This window comes from Rattus norvegicus, chromosome 7, assembly GCF_036323735.1.
Source record: "Rattus norvegicus strain BN/NHsdMcwi chromosome 7, GRCr8, whole genome shotgun sequence".
Lineage (NCBI taxonomy): Eukaryota > Metazoa > Chordata > Mammalia > Rodentia > Muridae > Rattus > Rattus norvegicus.
The window spans coordinates 20584397-20612374 of NC_086025.1; the positions used below are offsets into that span (position 1 = coordinate 20584397).

At 45.7% G+C, this 27978-nt stretch overlaps 1 pseudogene; it reads right to left on the reverse strand.

The window, feature by feature from the left end:
• Positions 1-25704, reverse strand: part of Sgo1-ps1 (shugoshin 1, pseudogene 1) — a 36700-nt pseudogene extending 10996 nt beyond the window's left edge.
• Between the last annotated feature and the right edge of the window lie 2274 nt (positions 25705-27978).

Genomic DNA, 27978 nt, shown 5'->3' on the forward strand with positions numbered 1-27978 from the left:
TTAACCTGCCCTTCTTCACTACTATTGACAAGTTTTCTCCTCTTTCCCTAACTTCCCTCCAGTGATTAACTAGGATGTTTCATGGGGTAGATTCAGTCTGTCCCATGTCCAAAAATAGCATCAGTCCAAGTCCAGAGAAAGAGAATCAATACACAGTTTGCCCCTGCCACGGGCACAGAAACCAGGCGACTTGACCAGCTCCTGCTGTTATTGAGTCTAACAGGTCCCAAAAGGAGGGTAGTCCTCCCAGCTTCCTCCCGGGCATCAGAAGCGTCCTCCAGACTCCCCGCAGTCACGACCTTAAGGCACATCTGCTCGCCGCAATTGCCCACACCAGACCAGAGGCTCTCTAAGTCTTACAGACACAAACAAGCTGAAGCAGACAACGCCAATACTGACAACAGGGATACAGACAACCGCAGTACCTGACATCAAGCTTGAGCTGGTTCCTCTGACCACTGTTCCTCACGACCTCATAGGGGGGTCTGGCTTCCCAGTCAACACATCAAATGTAAGACTCAAAGTGAGTCTTAACTACCGGGAGATTCCCCCGCCCTCCCAACATGAGATACAAGACCGGCGTTTGATGCAAATGCAAGAGGTTTATTTTCCGGTGTGCTGGGGTCAAATGACTAGAAGATGATTCCGAATGGCTATGATAAGCTGTTTTTATACTTTTTAGGGGTACAGGTTACATCAGCCAGGTTACAGTTCAAACTTGTTGGCTAAACATATTGACCTTTGAATCTATTGGTTTGCAAGCATGGGCAGATTATGGCCTGCATTCGAACTCTATCTTGGACCAGAGGGTCAGGTGACTATCAGTCAGTACATTCTATGGTTTTTCAAGAAAGTTCATGCTCCTCCTGAGAACTATGGGTGAAGAATGGAACTAAGCCTAGTCCTGACCAGAGGCGGGTGGGTGTAAGGCTGGCGAAAGCCTCTAGGGTCATTCAGTAGTATCTGTCTAGAAAAAATCATTCATTTTGTTTAGATTTTCCAATTTTGTACAGTACAGGGTTTTGAAGTAAGAACTAATGATTCTTCCAATTTCCTCAGTATCTGTTGTGATGTCTCCCTTTTCATTTCTGATTCTATTTAGATACTGTCTTTCGGTTAGTTTGGCTAAGGGTTTATCTATCTTGGTTATTTTCTCAAAGAATCAGCTCCTGGTTTCATTGATTCTTTATATTGATTGCTTTCTTTCTAGCTGATTGATTTTAGCCCTGATTTTGATTATTTCCTGACTTCTATTCCTCTTTTTGTGCTTGATTCTTTTTTTTCTCTAGAGCGTTCAAGTGTACTTTCAAATTGCTGGTGTGAGAACTTTCTAATTTCTTTATGGAGGCACTTAGTGCTATGAACTTTCCTCTTAGCACTGCTTTCATTTCAACATACACATAAATTTGGGTATTTTGTGCCTTTCATTTTCTCTGAAAGTCTTTAATGTCTTTCTTTTTTGTTTCTTCCCTGACCCAGAGATCACTGAGTAGAGATTTGTTCAATTTCTATGAATATGTGGGCTTTCCAGTTGAACTCCAGCTTTAATCCATGGTGGTCTGATAAGATACAAGGTGTTATTTCAATTTTCTGGTCTCTGTTGAGGCTTGCTTTTGACTATATGGTCAATTTTGGAGAAGGATCCATGAGGTGCTGAGAAGAAGGTATGTTCTTTTGTGTTTGGGTGAAATATTCTATAGATGTCTATTAAATCCATCTCTTTCATAATGTCTGTTAGCTTTGCTATTTCTGTTTAATTTTTGTCTGGATGACCTGTCAATTGGTAAAAGTAGGGTGTTGAAGTCTCCCACTATTAATTTTGATGTGAAGTTTAAGCTTTAGCAATGTTTATTTTACAAATGTGGGTACCTTTGTGTTTGGGGCATAGATGTTCAGAATTGAGATATCATCTTGGTAGATTTTTCCTTTGATGAATATGAAGTGTCCTTCCCTCTCTCTTCTGATTAATTTTGGTTGAAAGTCTATTTTATTAGTTATTAGAATGGCTACTGCAGCTTGCTTCTTGGGTCTGTTTGCTTGGAAACTTTTTTTCTAGCCCTTTACTCCGAGGTAATGTCTAACTATATCTCTGAGGTGCGTTTCTCATATGCAGCAGAATGATGGAACATGTTTTTACATCCATTCTGCTAGCCTGTGTCTTTCTATTGGGATGTAGTCCATTGTTGTGGAGAGATATTAATGAGCAGTGATTGTTAATTCCTGTTATTTTGATGTGAGTGGTGTGTGTGTGTGTGTGTGTGTGTGTGTGTGTGTGTGTGTGTGTGTGTGTGTTTTGAGCCAAGCATCTTCATTCCAGGAACTCACAGCAGCTTCTCATGAACCCATCCATACTCTTACTGTCTGGTAAGACATACTCTCTTACCCTTTTGCTTGAATAGCATTTATCTTTAGTTAGTAAATTCCAGTAGTTGTAAAGGGTTGGGAGCTCTGTAGGGAAGTTGATGGCTAATCTAGAATAACTGATATTAACCCATGGGTTGCAGTGTAGATAAACTGAAACAAAGGAAACATTAAAAATGTAGAATAACTCTGAGGGAAGACTTCAGGCCCGAGACCAGAGGTAAGACCAACTTTTCTGCTCCAAGTGACCTGCCTGTGGACTCAGGACACACACAAAAAATTCCTCTGGGACCGGGCACTTCCAGTTTCTATCTGGGGCCCAAACCTCCCTGATCCCGGCCCTTAGCTCCCTGCTCCCAAACCCCTTGGGAGAGAGAGCTCATCGCCCAGACAGGTGGGCACTCCTGAGACTGCAGAATGGGAGAAACCACCAGCACTGCCCACCCTTGCCCACATCCCTGGCCCAAGAGGAAACTGTATAGGGCCTCTGGGAACAGGAAGATAGGGGCACTGAAATTGCAGGAACACTGTGGTCCAGACTCCACCCGGATCTGAAGGGACCTGGTCAAACAGCTCTCTGCACCCAAATCCCATGGGAGGGAGAGCTAGACCTTCAGAGGGGCAGACATGCCTGGGAAGCCAGAGGAGACTACTCTCTGCCCACATTTCTGACTAGAAATGTGGAACTAGAGGAAAACGCCTAGCACCATCTGGGCCCCCTGTACACGGGGTCCCAAGAGAAGGCAGGGCAGGCCCTTCTGGTTGCTGCCCTCATGGAGAGCTGAAACCCAGCTCTGAGGAGCAACTTCAGGCCTGAGACCAGAGATAAGACCAACTTTTCTGCTCCAAGTGACCTGCCTGGTGGACTCAGTACACAGGCCCACAGGAACACCTGAAGACCAGTAGACAGGAAAGACTACACGCCTGAAAGCAGAACACTCTGTTCCCACAACTGGCTGAAAGAGAACAGGAAAACAGGTCTACAGCACTCCTGACACACAGGCCTATAGGACGGTCTAGCCACTGTCAGAAATAGCAGAACAAGGTAACACCAGAGACAACATGATGGCAAGAGGCAAGTGCAGGAACCCAAGCAACAGAAACCAAGACTACATGGCATCATCGGAGCCCAATTCTCCCTCCAAAGCAAACACTGAATATCCAAACATACCAGAAAAGCAAGATCTAGATTTAAAATCACATTTGATCATGATGATGGAGGACTTCAAGAAAGACATAAAGAACTACCTTAGAGAAATGCAAGAAAACACAAATAAACAAGCAGAAGACTATAGAGAGGAATCACAAAAATCCCTGAAAGAATTCCAGGAAAACACAATCAAACAGGTGAAGGAATTAAAAATGGAAAAAGAAACAATAAAGAAAGCACAAAGGGAGACAATCCTGGATATAGAAAACCAAAGGAAGAGACAAGGAGCCGTAGATACAAGCATTACCAAGAGAATACAAGAAATAGAAGAGGGAATCTCAGGAGCATAGGAATCATCAGCACAATTGTCAAAGATAATGTAAAACATAAAAAGCTACTGGCCCAAAACATACAGGAAATCCAGGACACAATGAGAAGATCAAACCTAAGGATAATAGGTATAGAACAGAGTGAAGACTCCCAGCTCAAAGGACCAGTAAATATCTTCAACAAAATCATAGAAGAAAACTTCCCTAACCTAAAGAAAGAGATGTCCATAAACATACAAGAAGCCTACAGAACTCCAAGTAGATTGGACCAGAAAAGAAACTCCTCCCATCACATAATATTCAAAACACCAAATGCACAAAACAAAGAAAGAATATTAAAAGCAGTAAGGGAAAAAGGTCAAGTAACATATAAAGGGAGACCTATCAGAATCACACCAGACTTCTCACCAGAGACTATGAAAGCTAGAAGATCCTGGACAGATGTCATACAGACCCTAAGAGAACACAAATGCCAGCCCAGGTTACTGTATCCAGCAAAACTCTCAATTAACATAGATGGAGAAACCAAGATATTCCATGACAAAACCAAATTTTCACAATATCTTTCTACAAATCCAGCCCTACAAAGGATAAAAAATGGTAAGGCCCAACACAAAAAGGCAAGCTACACCCTAGAAAAAGCAAGAAACTAATCGTTTTGCAACAAAACAAAGAGAAGACAAGCACATAAACATAATCTCACATCCAAACATGAATATAACAGGAAACAACAATTACTATTCCTTAATATCTCTCAACATCAATGGACTCAATTCCCCAATAAAAGGTCACAGATTAACAAACTGGATACGCAATGAGGACCCAACATTTTGCTGCCTACACGAAAAACACCTCAGAGACAAAGACAGACACGACCTCGGAGTAAAAGACTGGAAAACAACTTTCCAAGCAAATGGTCTGAAGAAGCAAGCTGAAGTAGCCATTCCAATATCGAATAAAATCGATTTTCAACCAAAAGTCATCAAAAAAGATAAGGAAGGACACTTCGTATTCATCAAAAGAAAAATCCACCAAGATGAACTCTCAATCCTAAATATCTATGCTCCAAATACAAGGGCACCTACATAAAAGAAACCTTGCTAAACTCAAAGCACACATTTCACCTCACACAATAATAGTAGGAGATTTCAACACCCCACTCTCATCAATGGACAGATCATGGAAAGAGATATTAAACAGAGACATAGACGGACTAAGAGAAGTCATGAACCAAATGAATTTAACAGATATTTATAGAACATTCTATTGTAAAACAAAAGGATATACCTTCTTCTCACCACCTCATGGTACTTTCTCCAAAATTGACCATATAATTGGTCATAAAATTGGCCTCAACAGATACAGAAAGATAGAAATAAACCCATGAGTCCTATCACACCACCACAGGCTAAAGCTTGTCCTCAATAATAATAAGGAAAGAATGCCCACATATACTTGGAAATTGAACAATGCTCTACTCAATGATAACCTGGTCAAGAAAGAAAAAAAGAAAGAAATTAAAGACTTCTTAGAATTTAATGAAAATGAAGGTACAACATACCGAAACTTATGGGACACAATGAAAGCTGGGCTAAGAGGAAAACTCATAGCTCTGAGTGCCTGCAGAAAGAAACAGGAGAGAGCATATATCAGCAGCTTGACAGCACACCTAAAAGCTCTAGAACAAAAAGAAGCACACACATCCAGGAGGAGTAGAAGGCAGGAAATAATCAAACTCAGTGCTGAAATCAACCAAGTAGAAACAAAAAGGACTATACAAAGAATCAACAGAACCAAAAGTTGGTTCTTTGAGAAAAGCAACAAGATAGATAAACCCTTAGCCAGACCAACGAGAGGACACAGTGTGTCCAAATTAACAAAATCAGAAATGAAAAGGGAGACATAACAACAGAATCAGAAGAAATTCAAAATATCATCAGATCCTATTACAAAAGCCTATATTCAACAAAACTTGAAAATCTGGAGGAAATGGACAATTTCCTAGACAGATACCAGGTACCAAAGTTAAATCAGGAACAGATAAACCATTTAAACAGCCCCATAACTCCTAAAGAAATAGAAGCCGTCTTTAAAAGTTTCCCAACTAAAAAGGGCCCAGGTCCAGATGGGTTTAGTGCAGAATTCTACCAGATCTTCATAGAAGACCTCATACCAATACTATCCAAACTATTCCACAAAATTGAAACAAATGGATCACTACCAAATTCCTTCTGTGAAGACACAATTACTTTTCTACCTAAACAACACAAAGACCCAACAAAGAAAGAGAACTTCAGACCAATTTCCCTTATGAATGTCGATGCAAAAATACTCAATAAAATTCTTGCAAACTGAATCCAAGAGCACATCAAAGCATTCATCCATCATGATCAAGTAGTCTTCATTCCAGGCATGCAGGGATGGTTTAATATATGGAAAACCATCAATGTAATCCACTATATAAACAAACTGAAAGATAAAAACCACATGATCATTTCACTAGATGCTGAGAAAGCATTTGACAAAATTCAACACCCCTTCATGATAAGAGTCCTGGAAAGACCAGGAATTCAAGGCCCATACCTAAACATAGTAAAAGCCATATACAGCAAACCAGTAGCTAACATCAAACTAAATGGAGAGAAACATGAAGCAATCCCACTAAAATCAGAGACTAGACAAGGCTGCCCATTCTCTCCCTACTTATTCAATATAGTTCTTGAAGTCCTAGCCAGAGCAATCAGACAACAAAAGGAGATCAAAGGGATACAGATTGGAAAAGAAGAAGTCAAAATATCACTATTTGCAGATGATATGATAGTATATTTAAGCGATCCCAAAAGTTCAACCAGAGAATTACTAAACCTGATAAACACCTTCAGCAAAGTGGCTGGGTGTAAAATTAACTCAAATAAATCAGTAGCCTTCCTCTACACAAAAGAGAAACAAGCCGAGAAAGAAATTAGGGAAACGACACCCTTCATAATAGTCCCAAATAATATAAAATACCTCAGTGTGACTTTAACCAAGCAAGTGAAAGATCTGTATGATAAGAACTTCAAGCCTCTGAGGAAAGAAATTGAAGATCTCAGATGGAAAGATCTCCCATGCTCATGGATTGGCAGGATTAATATAGTAAAAATGGCCATTTTACCAAAAGCAATCTACAGAATCAATGCAATCCCCATCAAAATACCAATCCAATTCTTCATAGAGTTAGACAGAACAATTTGCAAATTCATCTGGAATAACAAAAAACCCAGGATAGGGACAACCATCCTCAACAATAAAAGGACTTCCAGGGGAATCACTATCCCAGAACTCAAGCAGTATTACAGAGCAATAGTGATAAAAACTGTATGGTATTGGTACAGAGACAGGCAGATAAACCAGTGGAATAGAATTGAAGACCCAGAAATGAACCCACACACCTATGGTCACTTGATTTTTGACAAAGGAGCCCAAACCATCCAATGGAAAAAAGACAGCATTTTCAGCAAATGGTGCTGGTTCAACTGGAGGTCATGCAGATGTAGAAGAATGTAGATTGATCCATCCTTATCACCCTGTACAAAGCTTAAGTCCAAGTGGATCAAGGACCTCCACATCAAACCAGACACACTCAAACTAATAGAAGAAAAAGTGGGGAAGAATCTTGAACACATGGGCACTGGAGAAAACTTCCTGAACAAAACACCAATGGCTTATGCTCTAAGATCAAGAATCGACAAATGGGATCTCATAAAACTACAAAGCTTCTGTGAGGCAAAGGACACTGTGGTTAGGACAAAACAACAACCAACAGATTGGGAAAAGATCTTTACCAATCCTACAACTGATAGAGGGCTTATATCCAAAATATACAAAGAACTCAAGAAGTTAGACTGCAGGGAGACAAATAACCCTATTAAAAATGGGGTTCAGAGCTAAACAAAAAATTCACAGCTGAGGAATGCCGAATGGCTGAGAAGCACCTAGAGAAATGTTCAACATCTTTAGTCATAAGGGAAATGCAAATCAAAACAACCCTGAGATCATACCAGTCAGAATGGCTAAGAGCAAAAAATTCCAGCGACAGCAGATGCTGGCGAGGATATGGAGAAAGAGGAACACTCCTCCATTGTTGGTGGGATTGCAGACTGGTACAACCATTCTGGAAATCAGTCTGGAGTTTCCTCAGAAAATTGGACATTGAACTACCTGAGGACCGAGCTATACCTCTCTTGGGCATATACCCAAAAGATGCCCCAACATATAACAAAGACACATGCTCCACTATGTTCATAGCAGTCTTATTTATAATAGCCAGAAGCTGGAAAGAACCCAGATGCCCTTCAACAGAGGAATGGATACAGAAAATGTGGTACATCTCCACAATGGAATATTACTCAGCTATCAAAAACAACGACTTTATGAAATTCATAGGCAAATGGATGGAACTGGAAAATATCATCCTGAGTATGGTATCCCAATCATAGAAAAACACACATGGTATGCACTCATTGATAAGTGGATATTAGCCCAAATCCTGGAATTACCCTAAATGCACAGAACACATGAAACTCAAGAAGGATGACCAAAATGTGGTTCCCCTTTAAAAGGGGAACAAGAATACCCTTGGGAGAGGATAGGGGGACAAAGTTTAGAACAGAGACTGAAGGAATGCCCATTCAGAGCCTGTCCCACATGTGGCCCATACATATACAGCTAACAAACTAGATAAGATGAATGAAGCAAAGAAGTGCAGACTGACAGGAACTGGATGTAGATCTCTCCTGAGAGACACAGCCAGAATACAGCAAATACAGAGGCGAATGCCAGGAGCATACCACTGAACTGAGAATAGGACCCCCGTTGAGGGAATCAGAGAAAGAACTGGAAGAGCTTGAAGGGGCTCGAGACCCCTTATGAACAACAATGCCAAGCAACCAGAGCTTCCAGGGACTAAGGCACTACCTAAAGACTATGCATGGACTGACCCTGGACTCTGACCTCATAGGTAGCAATGAATATCCTAGTAAGAGCACCAGTGGAAGGGGAAGCCCTTAGTCCTGCCAAGACTGAACCCCCAGTGAATGGGCTTGTTGGGGGGAGGGCGATAATGTGGGGGAGGATGGTAATGTGGGGGAGGATGGGGAGGGGAACACCCATATAAAAGGGGAGTGGGAGGGGTTGGGGGATGTTGACTTGGAAATCGGGAAAGGGTATAACAATTGAAATGTAAATAAGAAATACCCAATTTAATAAAGATGGAGAAAAAAATGTAGAGTAAAATGCAAAAGGAAAATAATATTTTTCCTCCCTCGTAAAGCACAGGGCCTAACCAATTCCACAAGATAATTATTTCTATCATTCCTTAAAAAATACAGCAATACAAGGCTACTTAGCCATTGTAGAGCCTAGAATAGAAGGGAAACATTCAAATTCTTCCCCTTAAGTGAACTTAACAATACCAAAACCTGAGCAAAAGAAGAAAAGTGTAGACCAACATTTTATAACTATCAACAAAAAAATATCAACTAAAATAATATCAGCAGATTCAAGGTAGTGTGCCCTGGCCAAGGAGCAATAAAACAACACCAGCAGATTCATAACATGCCCTGGCCAAGGGGCTGTCCTCGGATTTTTGTCACTGTTCTTTGTCTTTTGTTTTTGAAACAATGTCCCATGTAACCCAGACTTGTCTTGAACTTGAAATGTAGCTGAGGATGACCTTGATATTTCTTTTTAAGATTTAATTTAGTGTGTGTGTGTGTGTGTGTGTGAGAGAGAGAGAGAGTGTGTGTGTGTGAGAGAGTGTGTGTGCGTGCAAATGAGTGTGCATAAATGTGTGTGTGCAAGTGTGTGTAGGTGTGTGTGGGCAGGTATATAAGTTTGTGTATAGCTATGTGTGCAAGTATGTGTGAGTGTGAGTGTGTGTGTGTATGTGTGTGTATGTGTAAGTGTGGTCTTGAACTTGAAATGTAGATGAGGATAACCTTGGTAGTTTTTTTTTTTAAGAGTTAGTAAGTGTGAGTGTATGCAAGTGTATGAGTGAGTGTGTAAGTGGAATGCAAGTGTGTGTATGTGTGTTTGTGTGTGTTTGTGTGTGTGTGTGTGTGTGCGCCTGAAAGTGGAAGGCAGAAAACCATGTTAGATTTCTCACAGCTAGAACCATCGGTATTTTCAGGATCTTGTCATGTGAGTGTCTGTGTTTGAATTCTGGGTCTCCTGATCACTCATCATCAAGTACGGTTGACCGATCTCTCCAGCCATGCCGCCTCCTCCAGACTGCTGAGACTCTGTGCCAACACAGCTGCTTTATGTGGTGCTGAGGAGCAAACGCTGGGCTTCGAAAGTGCTGGGCAAGTACCTACCAAGTGAGCTATGCTGCTGGCCCACCAGTCTTGACTTCAAAGGCCAATAAGATTGAAATAAGTCGGGGCTGGGGATTCAGCTCAGTGGTAGAGCGCTTACCTAGGAAGCGCAAGGCCCTGGGTTCGGTCCCCAGCTCCGGAAAAAAAGAACCAAAAAAAAAAAAAAAAGATTGAAATAAGTCTTTGATGTGATTGAAATACAGCACAGGCTCAAAACAAAAACAAAAGCTCCAACCTTATAGCTCCCAACTTTGTGCTTCATTGAAGCATTACACTAAAGCTACAAAACAGTCCACGATACTCTTCAAACTCCTCACGAATAAATACAAGAAAAACAAAGTTATATGTTGGGGAAGAAAGAAGTATGACTCGTACACTTGTAACTGCTAATAATTTTAACTCAGGAAACCGAAGGGAATCAACAGGAAAATGGCTATAAACAAGAAGAGATGTTGGTAAGGCTGACAACAGCATCAGTCTTCGCGTACATAGGCGACAGGGTCGGAAGACGATGCGTTTAAAATAGTGTAAACAAAATGAGCAAGCCGCACACCCAGGAGGAACAGATTGAATCGTACTGTATCAGGAGAGGAGCCCGTAGTAACTCTATTTTTAAAGAGAGAGATGGTTTATTTCGTTTCAGTTTAAGACGTTTTAGTCCATGGTAGTCTGGGTTCCTGTTTTCTGGGCCTGTGATGAAGCAGAATGAAAGGTATAGTGGAGGAGCGTCTTACGTCACACGTCACGTGACCAAGAAGTAGCGGATCCAACACCCGCATCTCTCGCCCCCAGTGTTTTTTTTTTTCGAGGCAAGGGTCTCATCTAGCCAGGGTTGACTCACTATGAGGCTAAAGATGACCTTGGATTCTGGATCTTTCTGCCTCATCTGCCGGACTTCATGGACTGCAGGAACACACACTTCACTTGGCTATGGTGAATACTACCAGAAGATACGAAATAAACAGAGAGACATACAGGGGTTAAATGGGAACATTCAACTTCCTGTAAGTTCACCAGGAGACCGCAGCTGAACTTGGAAATTTGAATTTGACCACGGAAGTTGTTTTGCCTAAAATGCAAATAATTCACAGCATCTCCAACAGGTGGCAGTATCTCATGGTTTCTTCACGACGGTCGAGCCAACCAAGCAGGCAAATTAGCTTTTATTTCAATACCTTTAATGTAGCGTATGGAAACCTGGGGGTGACATAAAAGCAAAGAGCATAACCTATCCCTTTGCCTGGACAGAGTTGGGGAAAGATTCAGGGAGAGAAATATCACATTTAATTTGAATTCTGTCCAAGACCTTGAGTTCAGCTGCTTGAGCAAATGTAAAACACAGCAGAAGATACTTGTTACTTTGAATGGAGGTTCCGTTTTGTGGAACTCACCTCATAGACTTGCACAGTAATTGTTGATGACCCTCAAGGTGGAGACCTTCTCTCCTGCCCCACTTTTAAAACGTTCTGCATTTGACCAAAGCAGTGTCCCTTGTCACATTGCTTCACAATCAGGGGCGAGGACAATCTTATTATGAATTCAAATCCAAGCCATTTATTTACTCATTCATGATAGAATTAGGTCCAAGTTCTGAGGTCAGGGACCCTTACGGAAGAGTTAGGGGAAGGATTGAGGGAGCTGAAGGGGATGGCAACCCCACAGGAAGATGGCAGTGTCAGTGTCTACTAACCTGGATCCGTCAGAACTCCCAGAGACTAAGCCACCAACCAAAGAGCATACACAGGCTGGTCCATGACCTCCGGCACATAGGTAACAGAGGGCTGCCTTGTCTAGCCTTAGTGGGAGAGGATGCACCTAATCCTGTAGAAACTTGATGCCCTTGCAAGAGGGATGCTGCAGGGTGGGAAAGTACTCTCTCAGAGTCAAAGGGAGGAGTGAAGAACTCAGGAGAGGGACCAGGAAGGGGAGGAGGGCAACATTTGGGATATAAATAAATAGAATAATTTAATTAAAAAAACAGAAATAGTTCCAAGTCAAATTCCATATGATTATTTAACTATTCTTCTTAATGTTCCCTAGTATTCTTTTACTAGAATTAATGTGAACAAGCACAAGCAGAAAATGTCATCTAGGCATTTCCAGGATGGGTAAAATGACATATTTTCGGGCTACTATGTCATTTGTGACAGATATATACAAAAAGATCGAAGAGTAAATGAATGAAGAAAACAAGGAAGTTTGTAAATATCTGGTCTCCTTGTAATTGAGACAGTTAACCATAACACGATGAAATAAAACCCCCAGAAAACACTTAGTCACAATTGGCAAAAATACTTAAAACTTACTGTGGAACAGGCAAGGAAGTTAAAATAAGAAATATTTGTAGTGCCGACTCTAAAACTTCTAGTTAATTGTAGATGGAAAGTCTAGATGCTACTGCATGTGACAATGTGACATTAGCAGCCTAATTTAGCCAGGTCACTTGACCATAAGCAGACGGGAGAAGAGGAGAAATTGACATCTAAAATTTATTTCCTTCTCAGATTATGACACTGGAGAACTGTGAGGCAGGTTGTAACATAACTAAATTGGCTGGTAAAACCAATCACGGCTTTATAGAGTCTACACTAACGCTGGGAAAGATAAACTACAGGGCAGTAGGACAGTCACCAACATGCCAGGGTTAAATGAGAAAAAGAAGTTTCATGACTCTCATTGTTTACAGTCAACCCTAACAAAATTGGTCATAGCACTTGAGACGCTCAGGCCTCTGGGGTAGAATTGTCAGGGTCTCGGGGGCAGTTGCTCTACGGGGCTATCATGGAAAGCAGTTGTGATTTTTATTCACTCTTCTTTAATGCAATTTTTATCCGCTCTGCCCAATACCGGTTTTATTAAGGCGTTCTCGTACAGGTGTGTGTATTCTGTGCTTTGACCTCGAGGGTTCCCTCTCTTTCCTCCCTGGAATTCCCACTCACCCCTCCAGTCTCTCAACTGTCATGTCCGGTATATCATCTTCATGGCTACTTTTTTTCAGTGTATAGCGTTTGTTTGTATATCTATTCCCGGTTGCTCGGAATGTACGTAAGAGCTTAGAAGATGTCCGCCTATCCAGCAAAGTTAGTGTTTCTGTTGGCGCCCCTCCCCCGAGACCTCTTGGGAATACCTCGGAAAGATCTAGACGCTCATAAACCCAGGTAGACCGCTAGAGGGCAGTAGAAGTGCATGCTGCTTTTAGTCTGGAGACAGCTCTCCTGATCAAGGCAGGCTTCCTTCCCAATTCACACACACACACACACACACACACACACACACACACACACACACACAAAGAAAGGCAGCCTCAAGTTTACCCGATCAGTTAAAACCAGAATTGCATACAGAGCACCTGCTTTTTTATGATTTAATATTTGTGGGATTATATATATGTACATATATATATATGTATGTGTGTATATATATATACACACACACATACACACATACACACACATACATTGGGGAATTTTTTTTTAAGTGTTTCATGTAAAAACATTTTGGAAAATGACAAACAAAAGAAAGGGGACGCAAATAGAGTGTCTTCCTGTTTCCACCTCAGTTCCGCCCCTGGAGAGAAACTGTCCACCAAGTCCCAAGACCCAGAGATAACTTGAATTAAATGCAGGCTGACCTTTGCTGCAGTGCGTGTGCGAGCAGTGCGTGCGGAGCAGGCGGGCAGAATCCACGCACAGAGCACAGAGTAACGTGAACAAAAGCGGGAAAGCTGTTGACCCCAGGGAAATGTCTCCATCACCCAGCCAGCCAGCCATGCTCCCCAAATGGAAATCTACAAAGGTTTCTAAGCTCTGAAGTTCCTTTCTTTCCTTCTTCCTGTTGATTTAACAGATCGAAACCCTACCAGCGGCACCCACGGTATCGATCTTGGTAAATCCTGCCTTCTGAAGCTGTCCTTGCTGTAATTAAATTACTGTAAATACAATTAGAAGGTCTCTCTAGGTGGTCTGTGTGACACCAGCCCCAAAGGAATTGTCTTGAGATATTTGAACCCAAAGTAAAGAGGAAAGTGGCGGAATCCCCTTAATCTTTGGGGCCAGTCCTTTGAGGATTTGCGACTGTGAAGACTGTGAAATAACCCTGAGGCCCCGGGTTAGGCACAGCTAGCAGCACTTCCAGGAGACATTTTTCTCAACCCACCCGGGCCTTCAGGGTCCGTGTGGGGGCTCCCGTTTCCACCGCCAGCTTCCTGCCCCCTCCCCCTGTCGTCTTTCCGAGGCCTGACCAGTAATTTGCAATTCGCTTTCATTCTGGCTGAGCAGGGTCCCGGGCCAACTTCGCATCCAGCACTTTGTGCGCAGTGTCGGGAGCTGTTGCTATGTGGTCCACGTGTGTTGCTCAACAAGCTTAAACTTTGCCTAGCCCGTGCTAAACTAATTTGCGTCAATTTGTCTACATCATGCCAACAATCGTTCTGAATAGAGCATACAAGGCTGCTGAGAAAGGACCTGGGACCAGATGCCGCCGGCCATTCTGCTGAGCCTCAAGATCTCTAGTTCTTCTCCATGGTTTCGTCATATCCTAGTGACAATGTTAGTTTTTCCACCCTGGAGTTAAACCTTTTTTTTTTTTAAACAAAAGACACTGCCTATACAACTGGCAATCCAACCGATTTTTTTTTTTTTGTAAGAAAGAAACCGTTGAATTCTAGACACGCTGTTTCCCAACGCCCCCCCCCCCCCAGTTTTAAAGAAGCAAATAGCGTTAAGTTTATAGAAAATGTTTATGCAGCTGTGACCAGGTACTATACAAACTGCCATTCTTCTAGCCTAAAACTGTAAGCCTGAAAACCGATTGCTTTTTACAGAGTTTTTTTTTTAATAAAGAAAGTCATTAGCATTTATGCCTAAACACAGCCAGACAATACAGGATAGCCAAAGCCGTTTGTAATAAAAAGGGTTCTTGTGATTGATTTGTTTTGTTGTTATTTGAGACAGGGTTTCACCCCATGGCTCAAGCTGACCTGGAACTCGATGTATGCAGCCCATTTTGGCCTTGAAATCACTTTGATTCTCCTGCCTCAGCCTCCCAGGTGTTGGAATTACTGACTTGAACTGCCACACTGAGCGCATAAATAACATTTTTAAGGACTTAATTTACTTTTGATTGCGTGTGTGCTGCATCTATGTGCGGGGGTGCACACAGCGCCCTTGGGAGCTAGAGGAGGGCTTCAGACCCTTGGTGCGTTACAGAGGTTGTAGGTTGATCAACAAGGCTGCTGGGAACCAAACTGCTTCTCTGCAAGAGCTGTGTGAATGCTTAACCCCTGAGCCATCTCTGAAAACCCAGGAACACACTATACAGACTAGGCTGGCCTTGAACTCACAGAGATCCACCTACCTCTATCTCCTGAGCGCTGGGACTAAAGTACGTGCCACACGCCCAGTGGCTCCCAAGAAATGATTTTAATGTAGGAGCACTTTCTGCTTGCTGTTTTCTAAGCTTAACCTACAATGCCTTTCCTTGAATTACCACCCTACCACACACACACACACACACACACACACACACACACACGCACACACGCACACACGCACGTGCACACGCATGCACACAATTATGGATCTAAAATGTTTCTCTTTGGAGATTGGTGGAGGTGCATACGTTTTTAATCTATCGAGTAATTATTGAGCAACTACCATGCACTCAGCACTCTTCGAAACACTTGGAATCTAGCACCCAGGCAAGAGATATTTAATATTTAATAAGGGACCAGTAAACACATAGGAATAGTCACTGGGATGCTGCGTAGTGGGAAGCACGGAGAAGGGAACTGGAGGAGAAATCCATCAAATCGACGCCTTAGAGACAGAGGCTAGAGAAGATGCCACCAAAGAGATGGCAGTCCCACACACGGAAAGGAATGGAGAGCAGGCAGAGGTAAATGTAGGAGCCCAAGTCCTTTAGTGGGGATGGCTTTGAGCATTCTGAAGAACAGGAAGCTGGGGAAGGGTCAGGAAGGTGGGAAACGGAATTCCTAAGACATGAGACCAAGCTGCGCGCTGTAGCACCCTGAGCCCTCGCTACCATTCGGCATCACGGTGGGTCTGGAAAGTAGTGCGCCGGTTCTCAGCCTGCCCCGCCGTCCTTGAGAGAGCCCCAGGGAAAGGTGGCTTAGATGACCGACCAATGGGAAGCCTCAGCTCACTGGGACCAACCAGGCATATGAGAAGTAGAGAGTCGAAATCATTAGGAAAGATTAAAACTGCACGTCGGCAACAACGAGGTACAATCTCCCTCCTGGGGAGACGGAGAAAGCTGGATCCTCCCTGTTGGCCTGAATTTGGGCACAACTGGTGAAGCGGGTCTAAAAATAATCTAGAATTACTTAGGCAAATAAATCAAAGATACCCTGTGGACAGAGGTCTTACTCCCAGGACTTATATATAGTATGGAAATTCTGTAGCAGGTGGGGAAAGTCCTGGAATTTTTAAGCCTTACTTTAACGCTGGGAAAGACAACATGTGCCTGTAATCCCAGCACCCAAGGGAAAGGAGGATTGAGAGATGAGGCTAGCCTAGGCTACATCATAAGATTCCCCTCCCACCCTCTACCCACAAGAAAAAGAAAGAAAAGAAAGCTGTCTTAATAACTTTTTCTATTGCTATAATAGACCCAATGCACCTTATAGAAAAGTCTTATTTAGGGATTATGGTTTCCAGAGGGTTAGAGTCCAGGACGGTGAATCAGGTAGCAGGTGGTGGGTGGGTGGGGCAGCAGCTGAGAGCACACATCTTAAACGACACACAAGAATCCGAGAGACCTAACTCCAAATGGCAGAAGTCTTTTGAAGCCTCAGAGTCGGTCCCTAGTGGCACGCCCCCCTCCCCTTTCCCCAACCCCAGCCAGGCCACGCCTCCCAACCCTCCCCAGACAGCCAGTACCTGGAGACCAAGCATTCAAATGCCCGGACTTACGGAGGCCATCTTGAATCCAAACCACAACGAAGCGAAGAAAAACAAAAGAGAAATAGGACTTTGATATAAGTGTATTGTGGGGAGGAAAGGGCGCAGGGGTGGTGGCCGGATCTTGGAACCTCCTCATCCTGGCTTCGCATCACATCCTGTACACTCTTTCTATTCTGGGTACAGTTTGCGACCCTCCAGGAGTTGTTAGTGCTGCTCACACGACTGCACATCCGGCCCAGTTACCTCTCGGCAGTGAGGCTAGCTACCTCTCACAGAGTCCCAGCTAGGCCAGCCTTTTCTGTTGGCCTCAGAGAGACCTGAGGAACTTCTTCACAGGCCAGGGACCACAGAAACTACCAATGACCATCCCCAAAGAAAGCAGGGCCAAGACTGGAAAGAGAAGTCTGCATAGTATTATTGAATAATTAACTCTTACAACCAAATAGTCTAGCACGTTCTGTTCTTTCCTTTGGACTACTATACCACTGAGACAATCTACAAAGCACTGTTCGAATTCAGACTTCTTGGACTCCCCCAGAGCACAGAAAAGCCAGCTCCCGGCCATCGGTACCTGCCGTACTGTGAATCCAAGCTGTGGCTAACTCCACAGGGCCACCCTTCAGGCCTCAGACACGCATTGTCATGTCAGGTTAGGACTAGGGAAGGGGCCTGCACAGACCCTATAGCAGAACATCCAATACTCTGGACACCCTGAGCTCCTGATGAACTTGCCTCTTCAGTCCTGTGCATTCCTGCCTTCTGGGCAGAGACAGAGAAGGTGGCAAGATGGGTCCCCTAAAGCAAAGGGATTCCTTCTGTCTGGGCCAGGGTAAGTGGAGTTGGCTTGTGGCTGGGTTAAGAATAGCATGTTAAAGAATATGTGGGGTTCCTTAAGCCGAATGGTAACAATGGTCGGTTCCAGCAAGTCTTTGAGGCGATAAAGAGTAGATGGTAGACACAGACTATTTTGAAACTCCCCAAAATAGCAAAAGATACCTTGTATAGCTATGGAGTCTTGGGCAAGCTCCCTTAAATGTTCGGTGCCTCAGTTTCCTCATCTGTGAGTCAGGTGGATCAGACCAACTTCTGTCTTAGAGTTTTACTGCTGTGGATAGATGCTCTGACCAAGGCAAGTCTTATAAAGGACAGCATTTACTTAGGGCTGGCTTACAGGTCCAGTATCATCAAGGTGGGAATATGGCAGAATCAGGTAGGCATGGTTCAGGAGCAGCTGAGAGTTCTACATCTTTATCTGAAGGCTGCTAGCTGAATACTGACTTCCAGGCAGCTAGGGTGAGGGTCTTAAAGCCCACACCCACAGTAACACACCTACTCCAACAGGACTCTCAGCCTCAGACTACTGGGTTGAAGCAGATGGGAGAGTCTCAGCTTGAAGTTCAACAGGGATTTTTTTTTCTGTTCCAATGTCCACCCCACAAACAATAAAGCCGGAATCTTGCTTTGAAATTTTCCCTAGGTGATTCCAGTACAGCCAGAATTGAGGGCCATGGGACTGGATGTTCCTCCTTAAGACACCCCACATCCATCTCTGCCTGGGTCCCTCCATCAGATGGGAACTTCATTCTTAGCTCTGCTTTTTCTATGACTGAGACTAAGATAAAATGTTTCAAACTAGCAGACCTTTGCCGGACAAGAAGAGCCATGGACTCTAAGAGAGACTGGTCACGAAGTCACGTGTGCTTATGTGAAACACTGGGTATGGGAGATGAGACTCGAGGCCTGGCCAGGCCTGCAGTAGAACTGCCAAGGCTGGAACTTGGCTCCGAAAGGCCACTTCTCCACCTTTGTGAATGGCAGATGCTGCCCAGCCTTTCCTGGCCTCTGCCAGGCACCTGCAGGCCAGAGTTGTGTTTTGTTTTGTTTTGCTTTGCCTTGGCAGGTGAGCAGAAGACATCTGGGGGGCCCCGGGGGTGGGATGGGAGGGACACAAGCCACAGTGTGTTGGTCTCAGTGTGTGAGAACCTGCCAGCAAGTGTCAGGAAAGACGGTGCTCAAGGGCCGCTTTGTGGACCTCTGTCCAGAGCTCGGTATGTTCCAGACATGGTGGAGGAGACTGGTTGATGCTTTGCGGATGGAAAGTGGGCTCTTTTCACACGGTTGCCATTGAAGACCAGCGAAGGGGAGCCAGTGCTGCCTAAGAGCTTGGCAGAGTTGGGCGTGGAGCCTGAATGGTGGCTCCGTGGGGCAGCAAGGGCAGTGTTTCCCGCTGGGAGTCGTCCCCACAAAGCAAACTGTTGAAGCGACGAAATTCCTCCGTCAGGGATGACCCACCGCACCTAGACTTCCTGGGGCCCAAAGATCACATTTTCCAAAACAGGCCGGAATGGAAGTCTCACGCAGGGAGCGTATTTTAGATGCTACTCAGGTAGTAGCATGTTCAGGACAGTTCCTCAGCTTCAGTGAGCAGCTGGGGGACTATGGTGATGGGGATCATCTGGAAATCTGAGGGTAAACATTGAAGTATGCTTCCCCTTTCCCTGTGCTTTCTCTGTATTTGCTTGTCCTATGGACTTCATCTTCAACATTATTAATCATGTGAAAGCATTAGCCCACTTTTCACTACTGCCACTACCACCACCATCACCATCACCATCACCACCATCACCACCACCACCACCATCACCACCACCACCATCACCACCACCACCACCACCATCATCACCATCACCACTACCACCATCACCATCACCACAACCACCACCACCATCACCATCACCACCACCACCACCACCACCACAACCACCATCACCATCACCACCACCACCACCACCACCACCACCACCACCATCACCACCACCACCATCACCATCACCACCACCACCACCACCATCACCACCACCACCACCACCACCACCATCACAACCACCACCACCACCATCACCACCACCATCACAACCACCACCACCACCATCACCACCACCATCATCACCACCACCATCACCACCATCACCACCACCACCATCACCACCACCACCACCATCACCACCACCATCATCACCACCACCATCACCACCATCACCACCACCATCATCACCACCACCATCACTACCACCACCATCACCACAACCACCACCACCACCACCATCACCACCACCACCACCACCACCATCACCATCACCACTACCACCATCACCACAACCACCACCACCACCATCACCACCACCATCACCATCACCACCACCATCACCACCATCACCATCACCACAACCACCACCACCACCATCACCACCACCACCACCACCACTACCACCACCACCACCTCCGTTTGAAATGAGGTCTCACTGTATTGCCCAGATCATCCTTGGAGCTTCTTGGCTCAAACACTCTCCATCCCCTGAAGTGTAGGTGCATGCCACTGTGCCTGGCTCCCGCTCATGGTTAAGGAAAGGCTGAGAGGTTAGGAGAAATATAGCTGCTTGCTCCTTATATCCTTGGGATTCAAACTCTGCTCCAGTATTAAAACCAAAATTTTTCCTTCAGGGATGGGCTTTCTGTAAAAGCGGCTGGGAGAAAATAACGTGTACGCAGCACAGCTTGTCTGTGTGGTGTGTGTGCATGTGTGCATGTGTGCTTGTGTGGCTGCCAGATGGCAGTGTTACATGTCTTCATCTCTTTCCACCTTATCTGTATGTGTGTGTGTCTGTGTGTGAGTGTGTGTGTGTGCGTGAGCATGTGTGTGTGTGAGCATTGTGTGTGTCTGAGCATGTGTGTAAGTGTGTGTGTGTCTGAGCATGTGTCTGTGTGTGAATGAGTGTGTGTGTGTGCATGCGTGTGCGTGTGTGTGTGAGCATGTGTGTGTGTGTCTGAGCATGTGTCTGTGTGTGTGTGTGCATGTGTCTGTGTGTGAGTGAGTGTGTGTGTGAGTGAGTGTGTGTGTGCATGCGTGCGTGTGTGTGTGCGTGTGTGTGTGAGAGCATGTGTCTGAGCATGTGTGTAAGTGTGTGTGTGTGTCTGAGCATGTGTCTGTGTGTGTGCATGTGTGCGTGTGTGTGTGTGTGTGAGTGAGTGCGTGCGTGCGTGTGTGTGTGCGCGTGCATGTGTGTGTGTCTGAGCATGTGTGTGTGTGCGTGTGTGCGTGCGTGCGTGTGTGTGTGTGTGCGTGTGCGTGTGTGCGTGTGCAGCATGCATGTGTGGAGGTCACAGAGCAGCCTCCGGTGTTGCTTCTCACCTTCCATCTTATTTGATCCAAAGTCTCTTGTTCATTGCTGCATATATGCCAGGCGAGGCCTGGGAACTTCCAGAGATTTTCCTATTTCCACCTCCCATCTCATTGTGGTAGCACTGGAATTACACACACACACGCACACATGCACACACACGCACGCACGCACGCGCGCACACACTACTGTGCCTGGAGTTGTAATCTCATGTCATCATGTTTGCAAAGCAAGCACTTATTTACAACACCATTGCCCCAGCCCCTCACCACCCAGTTCTTTGAGACATGGTCTCTCCTGTAGTCTAGGTTGGTTGATCAATGAACTGTGGAGACCTACCTGTCTCCCCAGCCCCCACCCCAACCCGGCTGGAGTTACAGATCCACACCACAGCGTTTCACGTGGGTGCTATGGATCTGACCTCAGACCCTCATGCTTACAGAGCAGGCTCTTTAACAACTGAGCCATCTCCCGAACCCCTAGAGCTTGTTTTTAAAGGAAGCCAGGGTGAAAAACTCCGAGGGTGTCCTCAGCTCGATCATCACACAGACACGTTAATATCTGAGTCTATAAATATCACAGAACCTTCCAGGGAGGTTTGGGAAATGAGATGAACGAGGGGTCGTTTCTGTCCAAATCAGAGTTCGTGGCTTACAAGAGGCAATTGTTCTCCATGCTGTTAACAAAATAAAAAGGTCTGGGCGTGTAGTATACATGTTCAAGGCCTGTCCCTGATACTCTATACTCTACATACAAGCGGGCACAGTGATGCACGTCTGTAATCCCTGCACTCGGGGGAGGGGTGAAGACAGGAGGATCAGAACTTCAAGGTCATCCTTGGCCGTGTGTCAAGTCTACGCTACAAGAAACATTGCTGGGCGAAGGTTGGGAGAAGGGGAGGGCGGGGGAGACAGATCGTTATATGATCCGGGACACAGCATCATCTCTATAGTCACCAGGAGGCAAGCTTTAGAAATGGCCGAAGCTAGTTCTTCCTCCCCACTGCCCCATCCCGTGTTAGGAGAGACTCAGATTCACTGTCGACTAAGGGGGGGTTGTTCAATCTCTCTCTTGGAGAAGATGGATTCGCTGTGGCTCTTAAAACAGCCTCAGAGCGACTGGTCCACAGCTTCTGACCTAGGCAACAGGTACAGGCCAGCTCTGCAGCATGCCTGATAAACCTTCCAGGAAAAACTCAGTTCTGAGGCTTGTGTTTCCTGGTCGGAGCAGAGGACAGAGGTAAAACAGCCTACATCGGATGTCTAACAGTGGCTTACTGTTCGGCCCTTCAGAAGCAGTGTGCTTGGTGTCCTCCTCCCCTGTCACATCCTGAGATGTGAGGAAGTAGTGGACACGTTACCTGCTGGAGAGCTCCATGTGGTGTTCATTTCCTAGAACTTCCTGTGTGGCATGGCAGGAAGCACAGGTAGCGTGAAGTACTCTGGGTATCTGTACTTCACCAGGGTTACAACCCTTAGATCTTGCAGGAACATCTTTCCTCTGTGCTGCGCTTTGGGAGCATTGGCTGGGCTTTAGGAAACTGCAGTAAACTATCCAATACCCTAGACTTTTTGTGGGTGCATCTATATGGGGGGGGTGTTGCTTTAATTAGTAAAATCAAGTGACCTAGATTACAACATGACCTTTCAGATCCATTTCTGATGGGCTGTTATTGATCATTTCTACAATGCCCATGGTGCCTCCACCTAGGAAGTAGACAGGCAGCAATGTTTCTGAAGTGCAAAGAAAACTCAGTGAGTTTGACCAACAGTGAGACCAACTTACAGCCATAAAGAAAGCAAAGTAGACATCCCGCCTGTTGCTCTTTCGGAGAGCCTGGTGAAGGGGAAAGGCATGAGGGGATGTTGTGACTTGAGTGTGTCTTACACCCAGGGACCCCCCTATTTCATTAGTTGGTCTACAGCTCCTGGCTGTTTAGGGAAGTTATAGAATCTGTAGGACCCAGGGCCTAGATGGTGCACAGAAGCTCCTGGGACATGGGCTACTAGGATAGTGCCATCTTGGAGAATCTCTGTTTTCTTATCTGCAAAGATGTGAGCAAACCTCAGCTTCACATCCCCACCAGCAGGGGTCGACCAGTTGTACCTTCCCAACTACAGACTGCTCCCCCACAAACTGTGAGTCACACTAGCTATTCCTCCTTTCTGCCACCACGATGAGAAAGTTATCTGTGCCGTGGGAGCCTCTTGACCTGGCTCCTTCTGGACTGGGGCAGCTTGTGTTTCATTCTCAGCCCCCAGGGAGGGCCTGATACATAAGGTTGGGTTCCAGAGCTCACAGCTCTGCAGACACAAGAGCCGTCAGGAGCACAAGGCCTTTGCCCAGGCCTGTTCCCAAAGGTTCTGCTTTCTTCTCCATCTGAAATAGGGTTTGAGGAACTTACTGATTAAAAGCAAAAGACAGATGGGGGTTGGGTGGATGGGAGCAACAGTACACAGCTGTAAAAGGGAGCAGTCAACCTTGGAAAATCTGTCTGTTGGGAATCAGCACACCCTATGATTCAACATTTTGGCTCGTGAGTATATTACACCTTCTGTAAAAGAGGCCAGAACTTCAAGCACAGGGTAACCTTCACAGTCAGTAGTCTCAATCAGAAAGCAATTCAGGTGCACGTTCAGGTATGGAAGGGATACATTGTGGCGCTCCTAATTCCGGATGCTCTCCAGCAGTGCCAGAGCACTGCAGATGCGTGTAGATACAAGATGAAAGACGACGGGGTGGGAAAGAAGTCATGCACACACACTGATAACACAAGGCAGGCTGACAAAGAAAACACAGGGCAAATTTCCGTGATGATAGTTTCAGAAGATCCGGGAGCCTTCATAGGAGGGACCCAAAAAGGCTAGTGTGAAGTCCTGCTTTTATGTTTAGGTTTGAGGAATACGGAGGGGCCTGTAGAAATATGAGCCCCACCTAGCAACGACAGTCTATTAAAGTGTTTCTTAGTGCTTCACTTCTATGTAAGGACCGTCCCTCCTTTTGTCACCATCGTGGTTGTCGTAGGATGAGGACAAAAACTGAACCTGGGTTTCTTCTCCACCTCTCAGCTATGGTCCATGCCCTTTCCCAGCCTCCTCTACACAAAGCCTTGGTCTCTTGGTCAGTGTTATCAACTGGGGCCCGCAAACCTTCTTAAGGTGTCTGCACCTCCCATCCCCCATGCTGGCTGTCTGACTATGTGCACGCAGTGCCTTGTGAGAAGCGATTAAGTCTGCTTACAATTCCTACTTCGACCCACAGTGCGGAGGTTGAGGGATGAGGGAGGAGGGGGAAGGTGGGGAGAGGGGGAAGGGGTGGGGTGCGGAAAGCTAAGAGTCACTGACAAGCTTGGGATGTTGCTGCTGGGTGTGATGTTTGCCAAGTAAGCTTGAGCTGTGAGCTCCGTTGTCACAGAAGGAAATGGCTCCATTGAGAACGAAATCACAAACAGGCCTTGAACACAGTCCCCGTGACCGACCGTCTTCTCCACTCTGCGTCTGTGTCCGTCCTTGTGCCGCCCCTCATCTGAGGTACAAATAGGCAAGCACAGATATTATAGTATGTGGGGTGGGCTCTGCTCTCCGAGAAGCAACAGGAGGCTGGGTAAGTTCCCCTAAGTGTCTGCTTGCTACGCCCACGCGGTGGAGTGAGAAGAGCAACCAAAGGAAAAATCCAGAAAGCCTGGGCTTAGAAGAGACTGCCTTCCTCTGCAGCCCGCTGAGCAGAGATTTTCCCAGTACTTTCCCAGGCCTCTTTCTCAACTCAAGTGACTATTCCTGGGCTCTCACCCACCAGCTCTCAAGCTGTTCCCACACGCTCGCCCCTCCCCCGATGCCAGGAGCTCATTTGCATACGACCCTGGCAGCTTTTTCTCCTTTGTCATCACTCTCCGGGGGCTGGAGGGCTTCATATCCCTCCGAGGCCAGAGGCCACGTTTCAACCTGCCCCCTTGACCCCACCCCCACTCCCTGCCCCATCTTTAGTCAGCTGAAAAAATAAGCCTCTGCTTAGTTCACTAAACTTACTCTCCTGGGATCCCCGTTTAATAAAAGACCCTCGGGATTCCAGGAACCATACTTTAACTAATTTCTCAACTTGAGCTGCTCAAACTCGCAGTACTGAAGGTGTCCTGAGTACCTACCTGTCCCTTGTACTCCTTAAATGGCTTCGCAGAGGTCCTTACCACAAACCTCCCATCTTGACAACAGCAACCGGGCTTGATTGGTTCCGTTTTACAAGACTTTCCTGAATATTTGTGTTCTGCGTAAAAATGTCACCATCCACAGGCTTGTGCATTTGAACACTTGGTCCCCGTTGGTGGCTCTGTTTTGGGGTGTTGTAGGAGATTCGGGAGGTAGAGCCTCGCTGGAAGCAGTGCTTCACTGCGGGGCGGGTCTTACGGGTCATTTCTGAGTTCCGGTTCCCCGGAGATCAGAAAGCAAACAGCCTCATTGTTCTTGCCCCAGAGCTGAAAACAGCCACAGCCGCAAACCTTCCATGATGGCTGTACCCTCTCAAACCACGAGCCAAGATAAGTCCTTCCTTGAGCATTCCATCTCAGTGACTAGAAAACTGACATTAGTGCCGAGTGGTGGGATCCTTGGAGTGATAAACCCGACTGTGATTTGTGGACCTCTGGAACTGTGTGGGAGAAACATGAAGGACTTCCGCTCTGTAGACCAGAGCACTCTTAAATGTTATTAATAGAGTCTCGTGGGGGATTCTGGTGGGATATTGCTAGTTTACCGGCGTTTCTCTAGGCTCCTCCCAGGGACCTAGCAATGGCTTACAGCATCACCTACCACCATTACCTGTTCGACACCGCCACCCTGGTTCTCTCTGCTCCCTCAGATTTCGAGCAGATTTCTTTCTCCCCATTTCTGACCTTCTCTAACTCTCCTTCTTTGCCATTACGGTTCTGCTCCTGTCTGTCTGTCTCTACTCCCTTCCCTGACCTCATCCCTCTCCCTTCCCTCAAATAAACCCCTTTTGCACCAGATCTGTTGCATGGCGTGATTTCTCATAGGACACCTTGGTATGGGGCTGCCAGGTAACCCACCCCCTGCATTAAATTTCATAACACATAGAAAGCCAGAATGTTGAAAGAAACTGTTTGTGTGTTTGTGTGTGCGTGTCCATGTCTGTGCACACATGTAGGTATCCCTGTGTGAACATGTTCATGTGAGTACAGGTGGCCACAGGGGTCAGAGGCACTGGATTCCACTGGAGCTGGAGGTGCAGGTGGTTGAGAGCCACCTGGCACAGAGGCAAGCTGTGAACTGGACTTACATTCTCTGCGAGAATGGACCACTGAGCCATCTCTCCAGCCCGCTTTCTCCTCCTCAGTCACAGCAGGACCTCAGCCCATGGAATGGTGCCACCCACAGTTCAGACAGGTCTCCTATGAACTCAATTAACCCAATCTAGATAATCTCTCACAGAAATGCCCAGAATATGAAGTCTGGGTCAGACTTGAAAGCGAGCCTTCAATTCAAAATAATTTTGTTATTTTTCCCCCCTTTGGCATCACAAAGATTACAGGGTTCAGAAAACACCCTTTATTTACGGTATTCCTATAATTAACCACTTGTTATATCCCAGCAGGTGTTTCATAATTATTTTTGCCTTTCTTTGCCATCCTAATCTTTAATGATTTTACTATAATTTAAAGGCCGCTGTCCCTCTTGAAGTCGTGTGATGAAATTCAAGGTTCAAGGTGACAGTGTGAACGTGAGAAACACTGGGAAAGCGAACACATAAAGGCTCTGCCTTACGAACCCAATTAATGCTCTTATCAAAAGGAAAACTCAGTAATCTCTCTCTCTGTGTGTGTGTGTGTGTGTGTGTGTGTGTGTGTGTGGTCCTTGTAATAACATACAGCATGGAGAGCAATTACTTGGCAGGCCCATGCTAAGGTGTCCCCTGAGAAATCACACCGTGCAACGGATCTGGTATAAAAGAGGGTTATTTGAGAGAAAAGAGGGGAATGAGGACCTGGAGAACAGGTAGAGGCAGACAGATTTGAGCAGAGCCATGAGGGGGCAGAGAAGGGGGGACAGAGAAGGTCAGAGAAGAGAGAGGGAGGGAAGGGGGAAGAGAGGGAGAGGGAGAGGGAGAGGGAGAGAGAGAGAGAGAGAGAGCATGAATGCATGGAAACAGAGAGAGAGAGAGAACCCCTCACTGCCCCTCTCCCAGTCACCCCCTCCCACAATCTTTTGAGAAGAGAAAGTGGGAAATGCCCTTGATCGAACTGGGACAGGAGACAACTTCCTGAACAGAACACCCATGGCTCACACTCTAAGATCAACAATTGATAAATGGGACCTCTTGAAACTGTAAAGCTTCTGTAAGGCAAAGGACACTGCCAATAGGACAAATCAGCAGCCCCACAAATTGGGAAAGGATCCTTACCAATCCTACCTCTGACGGAGGAACAATATCCAAAATTACGAAGGACTCAGAAGTTAGACATCAACAGCCCAAGCACCTAAAGATGGGTCCAAGTCCTTAGTCGTCAGGGAAACGCAAATCAACACAACCCTGAGGTTCCACCTCACACACACAAGAACGGCTAAGATCAAGAATTCAAGAGAGAGCACATGCTGGTGAGGATTCGGAGCGAGGAGAACACTCCTCCATTGCTGGTGGGAGTGCAAACTGGTGCAACCACTTTGGAAACCA